General features: G+C 41.5%; 1 protein-coding gene across 3 annotated transcripts in view; it reads left to right on the forward strand.

The window, feature by feature from the left end:
• The first annotated feature begins 320 nt into the window (after nt 1–320).
• The window catches only part of RAP1A (RAP1A, member of RAS oncogene family), a 46,607-nt gene continuing 22,793 nt past the window's right edge, over nt 321–24,134 (forward strand). Inside the window, exons 1-3 of one of the 3 annotated variants that reach the window (XM_067310716.1) lie at nt 324–421; nt 2,111–2,182; nt 23,728–23,797. The gene's annotated coding sequence lies outside the window, so the exon portion shown is untranslated. Of the gene's footprint in view, nt 422–2,110; nt 2,183–23,727; nt 23,798–24,134 lie in introns of those variants that run through there. The other 2 variants (XM_067310717.1, XR_001292680.2) reach the window with 2 other exon arrangements.

A 24,134-nucleotide genomic window follows, 5' to 3' on the forward strand; every position in this document is an offset into this window, starting at 1 on the left:
CCCCCCCGGTGCCTCGGCGCCCCCCCGGCCGTCACCGCCGCTTCCTCCGCGCCCGGCGCCGCTGGAGCCTGAGAGCGGTTGTCCGCCCCGCTGCCGCCGCCGTCGCCTACCGGGAGCTGCGGGCGGCGCCTCAGCGAGGCCCCCGGCGCCATGTCGGTGTGGCGCGGCCCGCGCTGCGCCCCCTCACGGGGAGCCGCCGCCGCCGCGCGGAACTTCCCGCGGGCCTCGCCGCCCCCCTCCGCCCCGCCCCGCTCCGCTCCGCTCCGCCCCGGCGGCCCCCGCCCGCCCCGCTCCGCCCGCCCCGCTCCGCTGGCTCCTCCCCAGGCCGCGGCCCGTGAGGGCGGAGCGGGCGCGCCGCCGCCGCGCACAGCAGCCGAGCGCCGAGCCGAGCGGCAGCGGCGGCCCGGGGGGCACCGGCCGGGTGAGCTGGGCGGCGGCGGCGGCGGGGCGGCAGCGGGGCTCCGCGCCGGGCAGGGCCGGGAGGCGCCGCCGAGGCCTGGCGGCAGCGCGGCCGCGTCCCGGGGCGGGGGCCGGGCCGAGGCGGGTGGGCGGCGGGGCTGTCACGGCGCCGGGCCGGGCCGGGCCGGGCCGAACATCCATCTTGTGGCGGGCGGCCCGCGCCTCCGCTCCGCGCTGCCCTCCGCCCGCTCGGAAGCCGCCGCGGCGCCGGCGCGCTTCGGCCCGTCAGGTGCGTCCCGGGGGCGGCGCGGGGCCGCCCGGCCCGTCCGGCGCCGCCGCGCAGGGCGAGAAGTTGTGGCCGGAGCCGCCCGGCCGGGCCCGCGCGGGGCCGCGGCGCCGGTTGCTGCAGCCGGGCTGGGGGGGGGGGGGGCCGCGAGCCGCTCGGCGCGGCCGGGGAAGGGGGCGCCGCGGCCTCCTCCGGCCTCCTCCGGCCCGCGGCGGGCGGTCGCGCTGCCCTCGGCCGCTCGGAGGAGAAACTGCTCCGCCCGGGCGGCGGCTCGGCGGCGGCGGCGGCGGCGGAGGCAGCGGGGGGCAGCGGGGGCCGGTGCCGCCTGAGCGCGGCTCGGAAACGCGCTTTTGGGGGCTTCGCTGTAGTCACGGCTCGGGAAGAGCGGCGCGCAAATCATGAAAACTCTGCTTGCTTGCTTTCCTTCTTCTTTTTTATTTCCTTCTTTCGGTGACTTGATAAGGGAGGCGGCATTTCCTAAAATAGTTGTTTCTTGCCTTTGGAGAGGCCTGTCCGCCTTCAGAGCGTCGCCGTGCCCGGACTCCCTCTCTGTTCCTGTTGATTTTTTTTGGTTTTTGTCCCTGTAGTAGTAGTAGTCAAAGCAAAAAGGGGCACCGCGGTATTTGAACGGTTAAGCTGAGGAAACAGGCTGTTTAATCGAGAGTTGCTGTCTTTACTGTGCACCTCACTGTTTTGATTTTTGCTGCTTTTTTTCCTTAATGAAATGGTACGTTGTTAATTTTCACCGGTGACGGTAGGTTCCTCAGATTCTGAAAGATATTTAATGTGGAATTCCTGAAGCTTTTAAACAGTAATGAGTCAAACCGTCGTGAAATAGGAAATACTGCGTTACTCTTCAAGGTCTGTACCTTTCGTAAGAAGCTAGCAGAAGTGAGGTAACACAGAGGGAAGTTTTACGTGGAACATCCTTGCCTTTGCGATGCCTGCAACGTTTTTAGTTTTTACAAGTAGTCTAGTTCAGCATGTCCGAAGTATGAAAAACTTTCTGATTATTCTGACATCATGATCGTGTTGCTATAGTGACTTCATTACGCTGGGAATGCCATGTTCACATCCGGTTGCTATGGAAAAGATCGGTGTTATAAATAAAAATATTTAAGGCTCTCTTCATAATTGTGGTAGGAGAAAACGCCATCAATTTATTGACACAGTTGCCTGAAGACTGACAAAATATCCCAACAGAAATTTTTAGTGCTGAGTTAAAAGCGAGGGAGTTACCGTTTCTGATTCCCGGCAGCTTGTCACTTCATTCTCTCCGCTGTATTGGAGAGCAGAAGTTGTGAAATCCTGGCTTTAGAAATCAAAATGAGACCATGTATCTAGCTCTTTAAGGTGGAGTTGACAGGAAGTGAAGAACTGTGCTCCCATATACTGATTCTAAAAATAATCTGTTTTCATGCGCAGTATTTCTACTGATCACGCACCAGGACAAGAGGAGTGTTTGTGTTCTGTCAGACTAAGATCGTCCACAGAAAAGTGAGTTGCGCTTCCTCAAAGCAGATATTTCCGATGTCCTTTATAAACTTAGGAGAATAAATCTTGAAGGGTGTAGTTGGTCTAATCAAGGGACTATGTACAGTGCAGAAAAACCCCAACTTTGATAGCATTTAGTAGGCCCAAATGGTTATAATTCTGAAGTTTCAAATGAAACTAAAAGCAGTATATTTAATCATGTATTTTGGCTCTGGTCCGGCAGTTTTTAGGGTAAGTAGCTTTACCAAAGACTTTAAGGAGGACTGCATGCCAAACAGGGACTAAGATACTAGCACAGTGTAATTCCAGTGACACGTTAATGTTTTTATTTTGAGACTAGTGTTTACATAGCTTATCAAAATAGTTTGTATTTGAAACCATAAGCTGTAAATATACAGACATAGACTATTTTGTGATACATTTCATGCCTGCTCATCCAGTCTGTGGGTGCTGTCTGTTTTTTAAAAAAAAGAAATTTAATTAGATGGCAGTAATGTAACACGTGGATGTACTCTAATGCAAAAGTATTACTTGTATATTGAATCATAGTCTTGAGGCATAAACAACTCTAAACATTTGTTTGTGCTAATATATTGTAGTAGTATTTTTGTCTTGTACCATGCCTGCATACAGTATACTTGGTGTCACTTTGAACTTGATATTTAGCAAACAGATTTGTCCTGTGCAGCTTTACAGAGGTTTAAAAAATCATCTGTGTACAGACTTTGTTCGGTTACATACACAATGTCGTAGTTTTATACCTTTTGCGCAGTCAGCTGCCAAACTAAGAATCCTAAAATTCTGATAACAGGAACATTTTATCTGTCCATTCTAGTGGAAAAGGAAGTGAATCTTTTGAACATATGTAAAGTTTAAATCTTTACTCTGTATATACAAAATATTTTTTGCTTGTAGCTGCTTAAAGTTCAGAATTCCTCTGGGTCCTGTTTTACAGTCAACCCGAGTGAAGTTAATTCAGCAGAGCGCTGCTGGGGTCTAGCCTCTGTCAGATGGGTCTGACTGTGGATCCTAATCAAAACTTTGTGAAGATGATAATATAGGTGACTTCCTGTTTTATTGCTTTCTTTCCATTTCTGACGTGCTGGGTTAACTTTAAACATAAAGCACTTCTAGTAATTTTGTGTGTTTAATTCTGCAGCAGCAGATTCAAGAGATACCTAACTTTTAAAAGTCAGGTCCTGGGGTTTGTGTGTGTGTGTGTGTGTGTGTGTGTGTGTGTGTGCTTCCCCCCCCCCCCCCCCTTGAAGCCCAGTTTGTTTTTCAAGAGGAAATAGTGGGGGGTTTTTAGCATAAAGTTTGAAATCATTTTATGCTGAGCTCTAAAGTAGTTATAGATTTGATTTGATTTTTACTGTGATTAAAGGGCTTATTATTCATTCTGTAGCAGCGTTTAGTAGTTATGCTCAGTTGGCTGGATTTTTTAACCTTAATTGAAATGTTACTTTTATTTAATAGATGATAGGAAGTAAAAAGAATTGTAATGGAAGCATCTTAAAGGGGTACTTGTAAATCAAATTTTTTTAGGTAGACATTTGTGCGTACACTTTGCAAAAGCTTCCGATCCTGGAATGTGACACCTAATGGCTGAGATAAGTTAGGATGTTAGAAAGTTGGAAAGAAAAGTTAATCTTACTGAGCTATCTTTTTTGATCCAATATGTCATGTTCAGATGCTGAAATTTGTGTGAGGTGTTTTATTTACTGCTGTACAGAGTATTCAGATTCCTAGACTGCTCTGTTGACTCTGGGTGTAAATTAATGTCCAAAAAAGTCTGCAGCTCAAACAAGTTTCTCCTTGGTTTATATCCTAGCATTGCAAGTGCAAAAAGGATAAAGAAAGAACAGCTTTTTGCTCGTAAATGTATACCTTGGAATGAGAATGCAGCTTTATAAGCTCTTTGCTGTTTTTCAGTGTGATTGAAAGTACAGTATGCTTTCTGCTGCTAGTGTTGCAAATATAATGAAGTTCACTACATTTCAATTCATGACAGTGGTTAAATGGAGCAAAAATGTGTGAAGATGAATTTATTTCAGTCCTACATATACAAGTGATAAATTTTATTAATCAGTCCAGTAGAAGAAACATAATTTTATGGGCAAAACATTTCACAGAATGGTTGAGTTCTTTTTTTTTAATCATACAATTAGAAGTGTTGAATTATTTTCTCATCTCCACAATTGTACGATAAGATTAGAATTCTTTGGCAAGCAACAGATTTAATTCCTTCACTTTCTCATTGTTGAATTTTTATTGTTGAGCTTTCAGGAGTGCTTGGAAGCAAGAATTGAGTAGGAGTCTAACTAATCCATTTTAGTGCCTCAAGCACTGACTAATACTAGAATGAAGAAAAACCCCACCTTTCTTAAATGAAGAATTGTGGAATAACATATCAAAAGAGAAAGGATTAAAATAAGTGCGGGGAGAAGACATTTTCATTAATAGATTCTGAGTGAGAAGGCTATGAAAAGAAAAACTATCTAAAGTGACTGTGGATACAGTTTTCATATAAATATTTTGAATTAGAAATAATCCTTGACTGGCCTGCATATGTACTCACAACTTAAAAGTAGAAATAATATTATTGAGCCGTGTACCATTCATTTTGTATTTCAGTGTTGCTTTTAGCTTTCTTCCTTAAAGGTCCTATATGACCTAAGAAAGTTACTACAGGAACAATAACTTAAATATTCTTTGGTAGTCTAAACCATTTGATTTAGACTTGTGTTTGAGGCAACTCTGTGATCTAAGTAACTTGACTTGAGGTTGCCATGCTCTGATCTTAGCTTCATGACCAGTTCTGTCTCCTCTTTGTGTCCCTGCCTCAGGGCAATCAGGGAAATCCTAGCTATCAGTGGATGCAGATACTTCTTTGGGGGAGCTAGCATCTTTAGAATTGCAACACAAATTGAAGGGACCAAAAAACAAATCAGCTGAATGAACTTCATAGTGCGTTGTTACATTAATGGGGTGAAATTAGGCCAAAAGTCCTTCCTTACCGATTCTCTGGAAAACAATCATAAGCAGTAATACAAATTCCTTGGATGCATCTAGTTTTTTTCCTTTCTTATTAAGATTTCATGTTTTATACCTAACAAATTTTCCAGAATGAATGATTTTCTTTGATTTATAAAGTAGACAAGATTTTTGAGTAAATGTTGTTTTTCTTAGCCACACCTTTGAGTTTTCTTAAAAATACAAGTAATATGCTTTTAAGGTTACTGTTTAGCTAGTAAACCTGGCATTCAGCTTGGCATTTGTTCCGATAATGTGAGATATTTAGGCTAAAACCTGGATATGGTATATGAATAATGTTATTTCAGTTATATTTCATAGAGAATCACCAGAATTGAAAGCAACTGCCACATTAAATGGCATTAATGTAGGCTCTGATGCTCCAGCTGAATATGTTTGGAGTTGATTTGCTCTTGCTTTTCCTCATGTATCTGAGCAGGCCATGAAAGAGGATCCTCCAAGGTCAGAGTGGGTTTGTTACGGGTGACAGTTCTGAGGGGATAGAGTGGGCAACTTACATTTTTGTAGATAGTGTCTTCCATGTACAAAAAAAAGAATTTTCAAGTTGTATATGGTCTGATACATAAAGTAGACATTTTGTGCCTTTAAAGACCGGTTTACCCTGTAGTATTAGAAGCAAAAGGAAACTGAGAGTGTTCGACAAAAGCTGTTACGTGTGGATGAGCAAGGTAGGCTGTAAAATGCTTTAAAATGTCTCTTGGCAAGAGTGACCCATGGTTTTCTCAGTTACTTCTCATTATTAATGTGCAAACTTGGTTGCTTGTTAAAACATAGATCTATGTAATTAGTGATTCTTTTCACTTAAGTTGTCTTAAAAGATCAGTTGGCTCTTTTGAATCATGAGCTTTCTAAAATTACTGGTTGAGACCGTAGGCCAAGATCCTATGACAAAAAAAGAAAATGTATTTAGTGCTGGTTTGGTTCATCCTGACATCCACAGATGTTTCAGTGAGTGACTGACCCTATCTATCTCTTGGAGTCTTTCCCGGCAAGGAATTGGATGTGGGAGCAGCAGAGCTTGGGTCTTGCTGACAGACGCATCAGTACCTCCACGCCCTGCCGCAACGGGAGATGCGCAGCCTGTCCTCACATGATTTGTTTGCAGGCTGACAGCTTGTGAGGTCTCTGGCTTCACACTGCTCTGAAAACAACTTCCGTATCCGTTTACTAGGCCATCCAGATATAGCCTAGTAGGGTTTCAGAATCCTCTTTTGTCTATACTGCCTTTTGATTATATGCTAAACATAAGGAGACATGAAGGCAACGGGGTTTATTTAGCTTGAAGAGGAGAAGGTTAAGCTGAGGGGGATCTAATTGCTGTCTTCAGCTATCTAACGGGGGTCATGATGATCATCAAATCAGATTCTCCGCAGAGTTGCACAGTGAAAGAACAAGAGGCAATGATTGCAAATTGCAGCACGGGAAATTCCAATTAAATGCAAGGAAAAACTCCTTCAGTGATTAAGCACTGGAATAGGCTGCCCAGGAAGTTTGGAGTCTGTGACCTTGGAGATACTCAGACTTGACTGGGCAAGGTCTGGAGTGACCTGGTCTGACTTTGAAGCTAGCCCTGTTTGGAGCCGGGGGTTTTAGTAGAGACCTTCAGAGATCCATTCCAGTATAAATTACCCTGTGATTCTTCTAGGTTACATGTCACTGTTGTGACAACACTTAAATGGACTTAAAATAGTCAAGAAACTGCAGTTCCTGACTACATTTGACTTATGGCAGTATCTTTCTGTCAGTCTTGTGCTGTGAATGTAGTAGAGGTAAGGCAGCATCTATTGCTTTCCCTGTTACATCTAGAAAGCATGTAATTTGTAGGTTTTCTCGATGGTAGATAAATGGGTGAACGTTTGCTGTCCGTCTTCAGTGGCAACCGACCATTCCTCGCAAGGAGGAGCCTGCGCTTATGGGAGTTTGCATCATGCTGCCTTTCTGTTGTGACAAATGTAGGGTCTTTGCTGCTTGTTTCTCAGCTGACTTTGCTTGTTCAGGTGGAGACTTTTGAGCTATCCCCTGTGAGTTGTTTTTACGTGTTTGCTGGCTGCATAAAATCTTCCAGAGAGATAAATGGCTCGTTATTAGAGCCTGTGCTTTCCTGTGACAGTGATAATTTTGTGAAGTATTGCCTACTTTCTGATCTCCCTGTTTCTGAAGTGAGGGGAGCGCAAGAGGAAGCTGCGCAGACATTAGTGACCATGGAGCATCGTGTAGGACAGAACGTAACGCCCTGGCTGTTGGTAACAGATATCCATGCCGAAGTGCTTTATTCTGAGCTCCCCCTACTAATGCCATTTCACTGCCAGCTTCAGTATGAAACAAGTTTTGATCTCTAAAGCTCTAAATGGGACAGAAATTGATTACTTACAGATCACTTCTCCCCTTGCAGATACTACAATAATTAAGGTTGTCTAAGGCGTTCCTTTTAATGATATTGAAATGAAGAGGCTGTGGGGAGGTGGGTTGTGTTCAAGGAGGAGGCACTGTCTGAGTATTACATTCCTAATCAGAAACGGTGTGTTTAAACTTAAATTGCATTCATCTTCTGTGGGAAATTTCTTTGAGGTGTGTGTGGGAAGAAATGGGACATCAGAAACATTCCTTGATTTTGATCACTAATCATTTGGAGTTTTTTTGTAAGTTTGGTATTTCCAGATTGTATTTGGAACATTGTAGTAGCCAATACATTTAATTAAAGATGAACTGTAAAATTATTTGTTTTTTTTCTGTTTCTGTTGTGGTAGTGGTCCACAGTGCATGGCAATGTGTTCTCTTCTCACTGTGTCAGCTGATTGTAGCAGGCAGGGTGGATCTGCTTAAATCTGAATGTGGCCACATGAAGACAGTGTTTTGATGTGTGTTACTCTTCCATGCTGCAAGTGGTCCAGCAGGTATTGTGTACTGGATCTTGGGAAATACCTGCTATACCTGAACAGTCGCTTCCTCAATGCATTTGTAGTGGCTTGACATGAACCTAGGTGAGAGTGCATATTTAATTTTTTTTTAAATTGAGAAATCCAGATGCTGACAAAAGCAGACCTTAGTGAGTACTTTGAAAAGCTCTGTTTTTTTAATAAAATCCCTTATTTGGGGGAAAATCTGCCCCTCCACAGGGCTTTTATAACAAGGGAGAAACAGGTAATGTAGGACAAACAGTGAAAATAGAAGATGAAGAGCTGCTTACAGGCCATGACTGCAGATGCTGAACTTGGCTTTTTTCACCCCTCTTACTTTGTTTGACTGAAAATATAGGGAGCCAGGCAATAGCAGTCCTGCTGAGCAGGTGGCCTTGAGTCATTATGGTTTGTTTTTTATTTTGAATATTGATAAGATGGAAGGTGTTCAAGTCCATCTGGGGCACTGAAGCAAGTGGTCTGAATATGTTCACAGCAGTGGTTGTGTTATGATTGAAACAGATCTTTATTAATCGTTCAGGTGAGACAGGCAGAAATACATGCCGCCCCAGTGCTCCGAACACTCATGTAAGGAGCGGGACGAGCATTTGTGTAATCGGTAGTTGTCGCTCTGTCAAATGTTATTGGGAGAGACTACTTTTGGAAATGCACTGCAGCACAGTGGGTTTGCCAATCGGTTGCGTTGCGTAACTGCTGCTTGCTCGAGCGTTGCAGAAAAAACAGACTAGTTGCATTTCATTTTTGAGTGGCTAAAACTGCAAATTAAAGGCTTGTTGGAATGTTTGGTTTTTTTTTGTTGAAATCCTTCTTGGATCCAGAGATGATGTGTTCTGGTGTGTTCTAATACTGAAAAAATTTGATTTTGTCATATTTAAATTACAGTATTGCATGTGAACTCATAGCTTTAAAATCTGCTCTTTGAAAGATCTGAGCATGCACAGCTCTAGCTGGCTTCAGTTGGAGCTGTGGGTGCTCAATGATTCCAGAAATAAGACCACTATTACTTCTTTTCCAAGCAATTAATCTGTATGGAATCAGATATGTCGAGCATTTTTAACACATTAGTTGAAAATAGACCCTTGCTATGGAAAGCGCTGAGTGTGTGGGAAGAGCAGTTGGGCCGGATGTGTTGCTTGCAGTGCTTTTTTCTTATGCTGCTTTTTATGTAGTGTTCCTTTCTCTAATGTAAATAAACTTGAAGTTGTAGGGAGAGGCTGCTTAGAAGAGAGAACCTTTCATTACGGACAACTGACACACAGAGTAATATCTTTTTATATGCCACCTACCACGTGGTAGTTTGAAGTAAATCATAGGTCACTGGGTAAGGTTATTTCTGGTGCAATTCTTTTTTTGCGTAGGTAGCCCATTTCAGCACATCTTGCTGTGCTCTGGGATGATGCGTTAGTATTGTGCTGAACGACCATTCCTGGTTATTAGTCCTGAAGAACAGAAATCCTGGTGGATTTATAGAATAAATACAGGTGAATATAAAATAAATTTAGCCAATTGCTACTTTCACATGCTTTGGGTTGTAACACTCATTGTAGTTGAAGGCAGTATTAAGAATAAAAATACAGCTTGCAGCTGTTCCAGTTGACATTTTTCATTAGATAGTCGTGTACTTAATGCTTTTAACCCATCAGATCACTCACAGTATTATTGCAATCCTTATGACTGTAGGACTATATATCATTTTATGAATATACTGCATTGACATATTGATCACTTGAATAGATTTCTAACTTAGAATAAAGTTTTTTCATGAATCTCGTAAGAAATGATCTAATAGGTGTTTTAATGCTCCCGGGCAGTGTCTTGACCAGTGTGTATTCTAAGAATGGGTGACTCTTTCCTTTGTTGTGTAATTCCAGTATTTTGTAGCCTGTTTCTGTTTTATGAACTGTTTGCTCAAAAACCTCATCATAAACATAAAATCAAGTACAGGTTAAGTTAGTACTAAAACAAGTATGAGCAATGCAACTCATAGGGTAGCTGAGCAGGGCATTAGCAGATGTCAGGGACGACTAAGTAATGTCTACAGAGCTCAGAGGCTGAAACGTTTTTTTATTGTCATTTTCTTGCCAAGTTAGTGTGAATTGCAACTCTGCGGACAGAAGTTTTAAAAAAAAAACAAACCCTCAATATCTTTTAAACCCAGGGACTGTAGTGCACGTGGGTTTGTATAGTTGGTTTTGCACTTGTAGTGTTACTCAAGAAAAAACGGTTAAATGGGATTTTTAGCTTTGATGAAAAGGTGTTTACTGAAGTGGAAAGTGCAGAAATAGCAGATAACAGCAATTTGCATTCAAATGAAGCACGGTGTGTTCTAAGGGCTCGGTCGGGGTACAAAACTGGCAGTCTCCAGGCCATATCTTTAACAGATTCGCATACTAATATGGGAGAGATTTTTTTTTCTACTGCATTATGTTCATCATTTTAAAGACTAAAAATTTGAGTTTTTCATTCCTATTTGAATGCTTTGCCTTCTCTACCCACTTTAAATTACTCTCGGAAGTGCCGTTGCTGGAGATGCTTTGTCCAAGGCTGTTCATGAGGTGGAGAGGAAGGACTGGCTGATGCCAGTGATATTCATCTTGTTCAGAGATCAGTTGCTGTAGGATGTGTCCTCCCTTCCTTCTGAGTTAAACTTAGCATCTCTCCTTCTGAAAGCAGGAGTCCAATTGCCCTTTTTTTTTTTAATTTTTATTTTTTAACAGCTGTATAATAATCTATTTTGGTTGTAATGAAGGCTGACCTTTAAATTCTGCGACGGCTCGTATAAAAATGTTGTAAACTATAGGAGCTATTTCCTCTAAGGGTTAGTGTCCCCTTTTATTATCTGTGAAAGACACTTTAGGATGAATTGGCAGAGCTGTTTTATCCTTTTAAGCCAGTCAGATTCAGAAGGATTTAAAAACTTCAGAGAATTCACTGTGCAGATGTTGTAAAATACCCATTATAGAATCTTCAGAAATTCAGTTCTAGACCCTTCTACCCTAAAAGTGTGATGCTCTTTAGAGTCCATCACGGAAGTCTTAAACTTCAAATATTCCTTCAGTTAAAATGTTCATGTAGGAGAAAAATTCATTTTTGCTGCAAAACAAACAAAACTCAACTTCTTCTACCCACTGCCCTCCTCTTCCTCCGGATTCCAGGGAGTAGCATTAAAGAACTGAGCTAAATGCTGAAGGATTAAGTCTCCTGTTAAATAACTTCATTTTGTTACAAACAGTAATGAAACTGTTACATTTTCTGTGGAGTAATTAACCTACTGCTAATCAGCTTCCCATCAAGTTTCAAAAATTGCTGTGGAAACATTTGAAGAGGTACGCCTCGACTTTATGGTGTTAAAATATATCCATCGTTAGCTTGACTTAGGTACTTGGTACAAGGGCACTCATCACTGGAAGTGTTTTATATAAACTGATAAACAACATATTAATAAGCGGCCATATGGTAAGTGGGACTTTTCATTCAAAAAATAATTGTTAAAAGAGACGTTTAATTAGCCTTATTTGTGTGAGAGCAGTAGCTGTTTTGGTTGCTTGTGGCTGACATGCACACTAAACGAATACATATTTTTAAGGAAGTGAAAATGTCTAGACTGCATGTGCAAACCTGACCTTTAGATCAATCAACATGGTCAAATCAAGTGTATACACACAACCTGCTTATTGCAGCTTTGCTGTTAAGATTTAAAGAATTTTAATATTTTCTGGAATTTATGTTAGTCTCCTAAAAAGCTAGACAGCGTTCTTTACTAATGTAAGACATATTTTGAAGGCTTAATATTAGTCTTAGAATTATCACTTTTGGGTAGAAATACTTTTTCAAAAGCAATTTATCTCTCTGCATTTTTTTACAAGAAGTTAAAAAAAGACCTTAATAGAGAGGCACTGTATTAGTGTCGTGATCAAAGGTTTAATTTTGGAATACAAATACGGTTAAGCTGGATCCCGCCCCACCTCCTCCTGCCCCAAATACAGCGCTTTCTGGGCGCAAGGCCGTCGTTAAGGAGATGGGGAAGGAAAGAGCTGTTTTATGCCATCGCATAACACCACTTTTTGCAGCAGTGCCCCGTGTGGAGGAAGGGGAGCTGCTACCCGCGCAGCCGTGGGTCTGGCGGGCTGCTCGTGGGCGCCCTGGTCCCCGTTGCCTCCTTCGGGCCCGTGTGCGTTTGGGCTCTCGGTCAGATATCTGACCTGCGCAGCCCCTGCGCCAGGGCGGCATCCGAGCGTCCCGCAGCCCCTGCGCGTTATCTGCCCGCTGCCTTCCGGGGAGAGGGACGAGGAGGTTTGCTGCAGCTGCCGCCCGGCCTAAAGCCGTGGATCAGTTTCACTGCTGATATAAAGCTAAACTGGTAAATCTCCTTTTTCTGTTGTTGTTATATTTTAAATGACTTCTGGGAACAGAATAAGCTGTGTTATGCTGTTCCAGCTGCATGTGCATTATGATCCTCTGTTAGTGTAACTATTTTTCTTTTTTTGCTTAGTTCTTGTCAATTTAAATTGTACTTTGTACAATGTAGCACTTTTAAGAATCCGTATAAGGCATGTTAAAATATTCCTCCATAAGCTGGTTTCTCAAAGACTTAAGATGCTATTGAGGTAGGTTTATTGCACATCATTTTGCTTTAGTCTAAAATGTATTTAGAAAATCATAGTGTGGTCAAGCAAACAAGTATTGGGTTAAAAAAAAAGGAAATGAGCTTTCACTCCGTCATTTGTGTTGGGTGTGGAAATCTATCCCATAGTAATACTTTCTAGAAAAATACATTAGTGAAACAGTAAATTTTGAAGTATTAAGTTCACTTGACTGAAGAAGAAATTCTGTTTTCTTGATAAGGAAAATTTGTAAATTCTTTTAACCTTAGTATAAATTCATCACTTTGATTTCACAAAAAAAAGTCTCAAATTTATGTGGCATTAAAACAAACCCCTCAAAAAATCAAAGCCCCAAACCCTGACTGTGTACAGTCATTTAGATAAAAACCCTCCCTTGAGCATTTTGCCATTTTTCGAATAGAAAAAGACAGGGATTTACCTGTGTCTGGTCACTATTACTGCAGAAATAAAATAATTACTTAAAATGAAAGCTAAAGTTGCAGTGACAATCTGCCTACCTCATGTCACTTATTTACTCTAATTATATAAACCAGGAAGAACACAGTTAAGAACGTTGCCAAGCTACTATCAGCACAACAAATTATTCTTACCAAGTATAATGTAGTTGGTGTTTTTGCTACGATTGAGCCTCCTAGATTCTGTCTGGAATTTAATCTTGTATTAAAAAAGGTCAGACTATTTTTTCCACTGAAGAATGTGGAAAAAGACTTAATATGATTTTAAAATCAATGGCAGGTTTTGGATGTAGGAGAGAGCAGATGGGAGGAAGTCCCATAAATTGATTCTGTATCTCATGTTCATGCCTTTTAACAGTGACGTGTTTTGCTGATGGGAAAGGGTGGGGGGGGGGATTTTTCTTTTCTTCCTTCCTCCCTCCCAAAAAAAGGAGAAGCTGTCGAGAACTCTTCTGTGTTGTGTAAAACCCTCTGCTGAAGAGTCTTAAGTAGCTCTAGCTCCAAAGGAGAGAAAGGGCTGAATGCGGTGATGTTGCTTGGGAGGACCTCTGTTGCGATGTTGTGTCTGTTGTACGTGAATTATTTGTGTGGTTTGTTGTGATTCTGTTTCTGCGTTGTGCCTACACAGTACTTCCTATTGGGCTACTGTATGTGTATAACTGAAAAACTAGTTTCCCCTAAATCTGCAGAATTTAGGTGGGCGTCTCTCCTTCTGTTTGCTGTTCGGTGCTCATTAGTATTAAATTTGCAGCAGCGCTGCAGTCCGTTTGGAGGGGAGGCTGCCAATTACAGCAAGTGACGTGGTGTTTTGGTCTAATTTAGGGATGCAGTGTGTGTTGGTCTTTGAGTTTTGCTTCTGGCTTCCCTTCCACTGTCTTTGTGCGTCTGGCACATGTCCCCAGCAACGTTCTGCAACTCCAGACCAACAGGACGAAAATAAATTAGCCGTTTGAGCATGGCAGGCTTTAGTTGCCCAAAGTACTTGCTCCTTGCCTGAAATACTTCGATAGCGAAGCAATTTAAAATGAGTAAGTAGGCAGTCACTTCAATAGAAGTAAACATCACGATATTTAAAACTACAAGTTCAGCATGAAGAAAAGGTTACAGATTGAGGCAGATCAGTCTCAATATGTTTGTGCATAAAAGCACTTTTTCAAAGTACAGAATAATTGTTATTTTCAAAAAAGTTTGTTCCTCAGACTTGTTTGTTTGTGTTGTGGTTAATTTGTTCAAAGCCCCAGTTCAGCAAAACACTGGAGTTAGAAAGGACAACTGGGTTGCTAGAGGACTTTACTCTTAGCTGAGGCTTTTATGACTTTGGCCCTGAATCAGTATTCTTCACAGTACAATTCACAGGGTGTGAAATTATGCAGAAAGTAATGATTTTTTGGATGTGATTCAGAGGGGACACACGAGCAACACTTTAGATTTTAAGAATGGATGTGGACAAGATTTGAAGGTTGGTCTCTTGCCTTCTCCAGCTAACCACTTCGAATATAGTAAAACCTCACAGCAGTGTAATTTTTCTCTTGCATTCAGAAAATATCTGTTTGCTTATTTGGCATGTTTATTATTTAGTATGTGTCTGTCAATTTTTGTTGTTGTTGTTGCTTTTATCTTGTATTTCAGAAGCGAAACAATATGTGTCTAGTCAGGTATAAATTAATGAATTGTGATTGCCTCTGATTTGGGCAAGATATATAATTAAAATGTTGCTGCCTTCAGTTGTGTAAATTCATAAATTGTTGGGGAAAGTTGTCCTTCAAAATATTTTCCCATTTTGTGTTTGCAGTGAATTCAGTTTATAGCTGTTCTATTAACATGCTTTTTAGTGCAGTACTGGTTCAGAATTAGAGCCAATTATCAAGTCTTATGCTAGGGAATTACGACTTATTTATGATCTGCTCGTTGGCAAACTTAAGACTTCTGCGGAGGAGCGCATATGTTTCTGAATGTCACAAACACCCCTGTTTTCTTACACTGAAGTTACCAAAATATAAATAGACTAACTTGGCAACTTAAATTCCTGGAACTTAAATGTTTTTTCTTGTTTTTTTTAAAAAATAACTAGGTTTTGACCTATATTAAATTTAATAGAACAAAAGCTTAAAAACTAAAAGGAGTTGAACATATACTACAGAATGAGTAATACTCTGTAGTTGTATAGTGACTAGTCCCACAACACAATTATGCATGTAGTTAATTATATGCTTGTTGCATTGATTTTTGTTTGATTTGGTGTTGAAAGCAGTCAATAGAAATGTTAATATTTTTACTGTTGAATTTGAAAAACTGAGTGAATTCTGACATAATATATAAAATAATTCTGCTATAATATATATGATATAATATTAATATAAAATATTTTTATTTTGATATCGGATACTATAATGATAAGCAATAACAGTCAGACCGTGAAAACTGCATGATTGGAAGTTTGTCAAATTACACTTGCGCTTGAAAAATCACACTGAAGTCCTACTTTGTGTTTGGTTTGGTTTTGTTTTGTTTTTTTAACTCATTTTTCTGGTGTTGGCTGCCTCGGGAAAGGTTGAGGAGCTTTTTCGTGAGCCTTAAAGACAAGGAGATTGATAGCATTGGTTAAGTGACTTGGCGAGTGAGTCCGTGGCAGTGATTTTCATTCTCCTAAGTGAACTCCGTGCTAATTAATAGGGTCGGTCTGTGACAAAGGTTTTCTCACTTCTTTCGGGGGAGCCGTGCGTTAATTAGTCGTGTGATCTGTAGATGAGCACCCTTACGTTTGTGATCCACCATCCCTCTTCCCATCCCGTTTCCATAGCACGTGTACAACAATTGCATAATTGTTGACAGCTTGGATTAATATTGGGGAAGCATTTAATGTACTTTCAACTTCATTGAGTAATTTAATATCTAAGAACATGGTGTATAACAAATTCCTAATTAAGGAGCAGATGGTGAATGGAAGTTTTCATTCAACAGTGTGCGCCGGAGCCAGGCGTTGGAACCGGCACTGTGCGACCAGCCAGCTTTCGAGGGGCCACTAGCATTTTGCCTGCAGTTTGACAACTGTGGGTCCACGGTGAAGCCAGAGGCTGGAGCCCCAGGTCCCATCTCCAGTTTTGACTGCAGTATCATTCTTTCTGCTATTTGTTTTCAGTCGTGAAGGAAATCTGTCAGTTTTAGCATGATTTTTGATCATTACAAATCTTTCCATTGCAAAAGTGCTGGATTTGAGTTTGAGAGCACAGTTGTGATTAATGAAGGAATTTTGGTGAAGAATTGAGCAATGTTTAATAGACATGTGGGGGGGGGGCGGACATTTTCATGGTCTAGTTTATAGTAATTAAAAAAAAATGGCATGAAGAACATTTACAAGTTCAAAATTAAATAGGCTTGTTTATAGTAGCCATGATTCAGTATTTAACTGCCAAGGTAAAAATAACCAAGACGTGTGGTTTTAATGTTCCAAGAATCTGCCCATCTCTCTTGGGGAAATGGAGAAGTGATGGCTGTTTCTGTAGTGCAGACAATTGGAAATAAGAGATGTTAAAGTTCAGGCAGTCATTCGTATGTTTTTTTTCTCCCTAATCAGTAAAATGCTGGAAGCATATTTCCCCTTGAAAATGTTAAATATTTTGGTTTCCATAATGTTTCTGGTTCAGTTTCCATATGTGAAAATTGGAGCACTAGAAAAAGGGAGGTGCAGATGATGAGCAAGCTAGTGTACAAAAGGAGGTTATTATCTATTTTCTTCTCTCAAGCTTGGTGAATCTTGTTTGCTTTCCTTGCCTGTCTCCTTTTTCCTGATTTGTGTCTCAGTAATACTGGACTGAATCTTTCAAGTGAACAGTAAGAGAACAAAATACTTAATAGGCACAGTGCAAGCAGCTACAGAAGCTGCATTCTGGGAGGCCATTTCATGTTTTCTCTAGGAACCGATGCTTGTGCTTGTGGTTTTCTGTGGGTGCTTGTTCAACGCCTCACTTTTTTCTGTTCCTTTTCCCTCACCGTTTTTTAATCTAGGACTGTGTGTTGCAGTTCTTCATTGAGAATGCAATCTGCAGCATTGAATTGTATCATCTGTCCTCAATCCTGTAGTTGAGACTGTCTCAACACTTTTACTAAAATTCCCTGTTTCAGGTGTATATGACTTGGATCCAAGCAAGTGCTTGCAGCAAGAGCTGTGTGAATGAACTCTGCTTTGCTGTTGACTCACTTATATTTGGAAAAATATTTAACAAAGGCTATGACAACTTAATTATCTGTTTTAAAACACTTTGATTTCTACAGTTTCAAGGTGGTACATATCCGTGGCACATGCCCATGCCTCTGGAGTTTTGGATGCAGAGCTGCTAAAAAAAAATATTTTGAAAAAAACAAATGGTTAAGTTTTCATTCAAACTTTCTTATGGTTTTTTTGTTAGTTTCTTATATATGATTGCATCTTTTTTATTCATATCAGACTTGGGCTTTCTTACCGTTTCTGTCTGGAAGTAAAGTAAATGGCTGGGACTGTATGTTAGCTCAGTGACAGAGTTAGAATGGACCTGCTTCGTATTCCAAAAGCAGAGTATGGTGATGGGTGTTACTGCGATTTGAAGCTTCCATGACACTGATACTAAAAAAAGGATTGTGATACTGCAAGTACTAGGATGTCTTAAAGCATTTGGGCAAGGAATCGGCAGGGTTGCTGGGGGGACGTCGCTTGCCTTGGACGCTTCGTTGCAAGGTGGCGCTGGGAAGTCGTCCTGCTGCTGAGGGCCAGGGGGATGCTGCATTCCTCGTCTCAGCACAGCTCCGCTCTCCGCCCTCCACCCGTTTCTGTTTCATGGCTTGTAGATGCTCTTGGAGTAGTGTCACACGGATAACATCTCGGCCTGGCGCTGCTCCAGCGCTTCCCTGGGAGGGCAGCCCTGGGAGCGCAGCCCGCTCCCAGTCCCTCCTCGCCTCTGCCGCCGGAGCGGAGCAGAGCAGAGCGGCTCTGCAGGTAGTTCAGCTGGCAGAAAGGATGTGGAGGCAGAGGCACAGCGAGGGGGCACGGGGCAGGTTGAAGGAAGTGCGGAACAGGATGCCAGATGAGTTTCAGAGGTGCTGTGATACTATCGGTGTCTGATACTTTTATTTCCTGCGTGTTGAGTTGCCGTGCTGCGCCGTGGGTTTGGTGCGTGGTCCAGCCTGGCTGCAGGGCCTGCTTGCTGCATGGGATGCAGTGCAGGTTAGTGTTACGTTATGATTGTGCAGGCGTTGCGTATTTCTTAGAAGAAAGCAGGCACTAAGAGTTTGTAAAATAATTGTACTTTATAGGTGATGCAACAGTCATTAGGTTTGTACGCAGCAGTGTTGATCCACTGTGTGTGCGGTTAAGCTACAGTTTCTGCACTTTGAGATTAATCAGATAACAGAGTGCTTTTAAAGCAGTTCATCTGTTCCCATGCATTCTTTATAGTAGGATGTGTACTGTGTTTTCATCTCTTAAAATGCGTTGTAACACTGAAATAACTGAAAAGAAGGTTAGGCTGACCTCAATTTGTCTTTTGTAATTGAGACCCCAGATTCTGCTTGGGGCGCATTCCTATGTTTTGGAGCGAAAGGCAAATCATGGTGGACAAAGCAGATGTAAAGTATATGTCCCCTATGTGTTGTAAATAAGACTAGTGAGACAATTACAGCAGTCCACGTATAGTAGCTGCAGGGGAAAATTAGGCAAATGATATTTCTGGGGCCCTTTCTTGATACTATTCCAGTTCATAAAATTTCATATATAAGTTGTTAAAAGAGCATCTAGATAAATGTAGTGTTTTTAGAGTGTATGTTTAATAAGCTTTCAAGGCTTAAAAGCAAAAATTCCTCAGAATCATATCTGCAAACAGCAAAAATACTGGTGTCTCTACCTCCTGTTTCTGAATACTCCTACCGAGGCGGGCAGCTGTGTGTCTTTTAACTGAAGTTTTGAGGGGTTTGTGCAGTGTATATCGTGGAGCAAAAGTCCAGCGAGAACCTGGTGGATTGACTGCAAGCAGCTCACCCCTCCTACGGAAGAAAGCTGTCATCTTGTTCAGGGAAAAACAGACTCGGGGAGAGGAATAAAGAGCTTGCAGAATGCATAAAGCTACTAAACACTTGGAATTCTCTAACAAGCTATTCCCAGCTGAGTATTTGAATAATTCCAGTCGTCAGAAATGATGTTGTTAGTCTGTTGAAATGCGGTCGTGGCTGTTCAGAACTACCTATTTGATGTGTATGCGAAGCTCAGTTGAAGTATTAGTCACCACCCTCAGTATCGTTTCCTGCTCCGTTTTGGCCGTCTTAGACGGTTAATATTAGTGCATGTTTTAAAAGGCTCATTTCAGTATGTGGGAGTTTAAGTATGAACAGATTCCTCCACCCTTCTGCCCTGTCCTCCTCCCCTGACTTTTCGGTCAAGTTTTTGGCTGATGACTCATTTATCACTGACTCAATTTCTAAAAATCTCCCTGCTGATCTGCTCTCCGCAACTTGTTCTTCAGACATGTATTCCGCTGGACATGCAGTTTCTCTGAGGCAAAGCTGCCTGTTTTCTCCCAAACCGTGTTTGTTGTGTCCGTGGACACGAGGAAGGCCGCCCTGGGCCGCGGCCGGGGCCGGCTGCTCCCCGGGGTCCATGCGAGGCCGACCTGCCCCTTCCCGAGCGGGGACGGAGCAGGCGTAGCACCAGTTCGCCTTTCTCTTCGATCTGGCCAGTCGTGCCGGAAGCAGGGCAGGGAAGGCGCGAGGTCTCCCCCAAACGCAGCGCCGGCCCGTCGCGGTTACCCTTTGTGGTTTCCAGGCTGAAGCTTCTTCATTGAGCTTGAAAGATTGGATGATTAAACTGACAAACTACTCCAGAAATTGCATAGCGCAGGGACAAGTCTTGCTTCTTGCTTCCAAAAGAAAATGCATTTCTGTATTAAATAGAAATGTAAACTTTACCATTATGAGCTTTTTTTTTTTTTTTTTTTTTTTAACCTATGAGACCTCAATTTTGTGTCGTCTTCCTATAGTTTACAAACTGGAGTAGCAGTTAAGGTAAAGCATTTTTAATGGTGTAATCAAGTAGAAATAGTGGTTTGCTGTTGTTTGTGCTGCCAGTTGCACCTGGGGCAAGACAGAAGTGGATTTGAGTTTTTTAATACCAAAACAGGACCCACTGCAATTCCTATTTTTTATCTACTGAGGTTACACCTGCGAACCCTCAGTTACTGTACATGCTAACCAAGGGCTGTGGAACGACTCTGGGCTGCTTATAGAATTGTTGTAGTCACTCCACAAACTCATGCTTTCTAATCTGTTGCAATGTATAAGGTATTTTTCTTGAACAATTATTGGACTACTGTAATGTTTTCAAGTTTCTGAATAAATGCAGGGTTGATTATTGTACTGCTAAGTATACTACTTAATCAGTACAATATTGTACTGATTAGTTTTACTGTATAAATAATGCTAATAAAAAATAGTGTGGATAAACCTTTTTTTTTTTTTATCTTAAGGTAATGAGTATTAAAGGCTTTTATAAAATTATTTTACATTGAATTTGTGCTCAGGAAAGCTTTTAAAATCCTAAGAAACCAAAATGAGATGGGGAGGGTCTTGTTTTCATAGTCTCAATTACCTGCAGCCTTAAGGTTTTAAGTATAGTTGCATGCAAAAATATTTAGTTTGTAAATACATAGTTGCATCCAAAAGTATTTGTTCATGGTGTGTGAAAGAATGTGCAGTGTGTTTAAACATATAGTTGAACCAAACACCTATACTGGGAAAGATCAAGTACTACTCTGAACACAGAACAAGATGACTCTAAGAATTAAACACTTTGCTTGGGGCGTTCAGCACCTGAACGCTCAGTATAAATGGGTTGGAAGAGGAAGGAAGAGCTGCCAGGTGCCCAGGAGGAGAAAGGATATTCCCAGCGCTCAGTCACTGTGACAGACCAAGTAAAAGATTGAAAATAAATAAACATAACGGAGTGCTGCTGGCCATTGTATCTTACCGTGTATTTACGCTCTGCACTACAGTAGTGATTTGTCATTTAGTGTATCTGGCCACGAGAAAAGACAGCCAGAAGTGCCATGAGGGGCAGAAAACTCCTCTAAAATACTTGGATGTGTAGGTCTGGAAGATCCTTGCTACATTGTTGTTTTAGATATGCTTATATTCACAACGCCTTGAGATAAAAGGAGACTTTCTGTCTGTGAATGAGTGCAGTGCTTTGACTGAGTGTCTGATTTGCGGGGTGAAACAGAAATCAGGATTATAGCTGTTGAACCTCTAGCGTGAAGGGACATTGTGGGAAATGCTGGGAAAATGTTCTGGAATTAGGTTATGTGGGTGGCATGTCTCCTCTACTATTGCAAATCAGTGTTAAAACATGCAGGCTTCAGGAGTACTCGACAAGGTTAGATATGTCCCACAGTGACTTCCAGGTGAATGGCGATGCCAACCTGCTGCTGTGCAGCAGGGTTTGAATTAAGCCACCGTGGGAAATGTCACTTACCGTGCGCAGGAATGCCAAAACGGGAGATCCTTCTTGCTGTCTCCTAGCTATTACGCACATGTGTCTGCTCTGCTGTGGCAGTACATACGTCCAAGCTAGAGGACAGAAAGAGAAGAAAAACTAAACCAGAATGCCCGAGAGCTTTTGCTAGCGCTTGCTAAGGATCCGCTGGCCCATCTGTTTGATTCCATGGCCAGCAAGGGAAGCTGCATGAAACATCAGGACAGAAACAAAGGTGTAATTATTCTACAGTTTTTCTAGAGAAGTTGGGCTAAGATGAAATAATTTGCATTGTCTTCTAGATACGCCTCTTTTGCTTAACTCCTGGGACGATTTTATTCAGGACAGCCAAGAGCTGGGAGTGTTGTGTGAGTTACCCAGGCCTCTGAGAAAGGCATTGCTAATATTGCTCAGTAATTGCTTTTATCGACTGTAAAACTGCCCAGATGCCTGGTAGTTGTGGTGCAGTACATGTGTGGGCGGAAGTTGTAAGGATAAAGAAGTAGGATATGCAGAAGAGATTTTCACATGAAAAGTTGACTGCATTTCCATGTTTAAAATGTTTATTTGTAAAACTGTAGTCTGGGACTATAATCATTGTTAAATGAATTAGATGATGTTGTTTAATTGCATCTTTCACTGTTAGTGCAACAGGAAACTATTTGGTTTCTCTTCCCCATGTGTTATCCTAATGTTTCAATAACTGGATAGCAAGGATTGAAAGCAATAGTCTAAAAACCATGTGGACTTCTTAGGTGGAAGGAAAAACACAGTGAAACTGGTCAGTGCTGTGGCTGGTATAAATTGGCACTGTTAAATCGGTGGCATTTGCCACTGATTAGTAGCTGAAGTTGCCCATTATTGCTTATTACTGGATGCAGACTTACATTTTGAACCTATATTGGTGGTTTTTAAAGTGTGGCTCAGAAAAACTTGGCCTCCAATGGAACTTAAGTTGTTGCAGTGTGAGATATCTTTCAGTCTTCAGGTAGTTGTCTGCTGACAGTAGCGTGTTTTTGGTCTACAGGTTAAATGATTGTCCGTTATCTTTCAGAACTTTGGGGACCCTGCAAAATCAACAATTTTATTTTAAATATCTTTTGAGTATATAAGTAGCAGTTTGTTTGGGAATGTGTACAATGAGCTCTAAAATGTACAGGGGGAGGAGATAGGCTGTTGGCAGTAGCATCAGGTTGTCATTCCATTGCAGACTGACAAAATATTTTGTGCTTTGAGGCTTTGCAACCTGTGTTGTGTATTGTTCTCGTACAGTAGACAATGCAGTTATCGCAAAGGTTATCCTTAACTGTATTATTTACAGTTACAATGTGAAAAGTTTTGTAGCTAAGCATGTGAAGCATGAAACTTTTTTGTTTCTGTTTTTGTCTTTGTTTTTTTTAAATCTCATTGACCCAGTGTAGACTGTCAACAGTTTTAAAACACTTAGCATGGATGTTCTGAAAAAGTCATGTGTGGCAGGGGACAGTTCAAACACATTTGCTTTCAAGTTTTGTAACTGGCCTGGGCCTCTGGGAAATAACTTCAAGTAGAGCATACTTAGCGGTTAATGTATTTATTTAGGAAAGATGAGAAAAGGGAAGATGTGGCTTCAAGATTCTGATTTTTGGAGCTTTGCTTCCAAGTCTGGTTGGAGGACAAGAGTGCAGAGCTCATGTTCAGTTCCTCAGACATAAAAGAAAGGAAGAGGAGTGAAAGGGATTTCAAGGATGTCTAGAGGAGACTGAAAAGTAAAGGAAAACTGTCAGGTTTGCATCCCCCTCACCCCCTAAACATTTCACTGTTCCAGAGGCGAGATGAAATCATCAGGCGAGAGAAAATTTGATTCTAGTAGCCAGAAATTACTTAGAGTTCCTTTGATTAAACAAAGGGCAAATTTTGTAGCAGTCATGTTTTGATTTGAAACTGTGAAGAGTTGATTTGATGCTTATATAGACTATCATTTAAAAAATGTTTTGAGGAATTAATTTCTTTTTTTCTTTTTCAGTCCCTTGTAGGGAGCCTGGAAAAACCTTCCATAGGGCTGTTAAGACTGATGAGAGATCTTTTATGCCAAGGTAAGAGTTTTTTAGTATTCTTAATGCATTTTCAAATGAGATTACCAATTGTGAAAGCATTGGCAATTGGGGAAAACTTAAAAACTGACAAATGTATAATGCATGGTTTGAAATAAAAAGAAAAAAATTGCCTGAACACCTTCCTGTAGTAAGGTTAAGAAACATTGAAATTGTGCTGCCTTTCCTGATGTCATCTGCAGTCATACAAAGCATGAATTTGTGAAGACAGTCCACAATTTTTACTCTTCCAGGTTAAGTCAAGAATGTGCCTACTTACCATGACTTTTTTTAAGTCTTGTTATGGTCTTTCTTAATAGAGTATGTGTCATCAGTTATG

The sequence above is a fragment of the Apteryx mantelli genome, chromosome 25, assembly GCF_036417845.1.
Source record: "Apteryx mantelli isolate bAptMan1 chromosome 25, bAptMan1.hap1, whole genome shotgun sequence".
Taxonomy (NCBI): Eukaryota; Metazoa; Chordata; class Aves; order Apterygiformes; family Apterygidae; genus Apteryx; species Apteryx mantelli.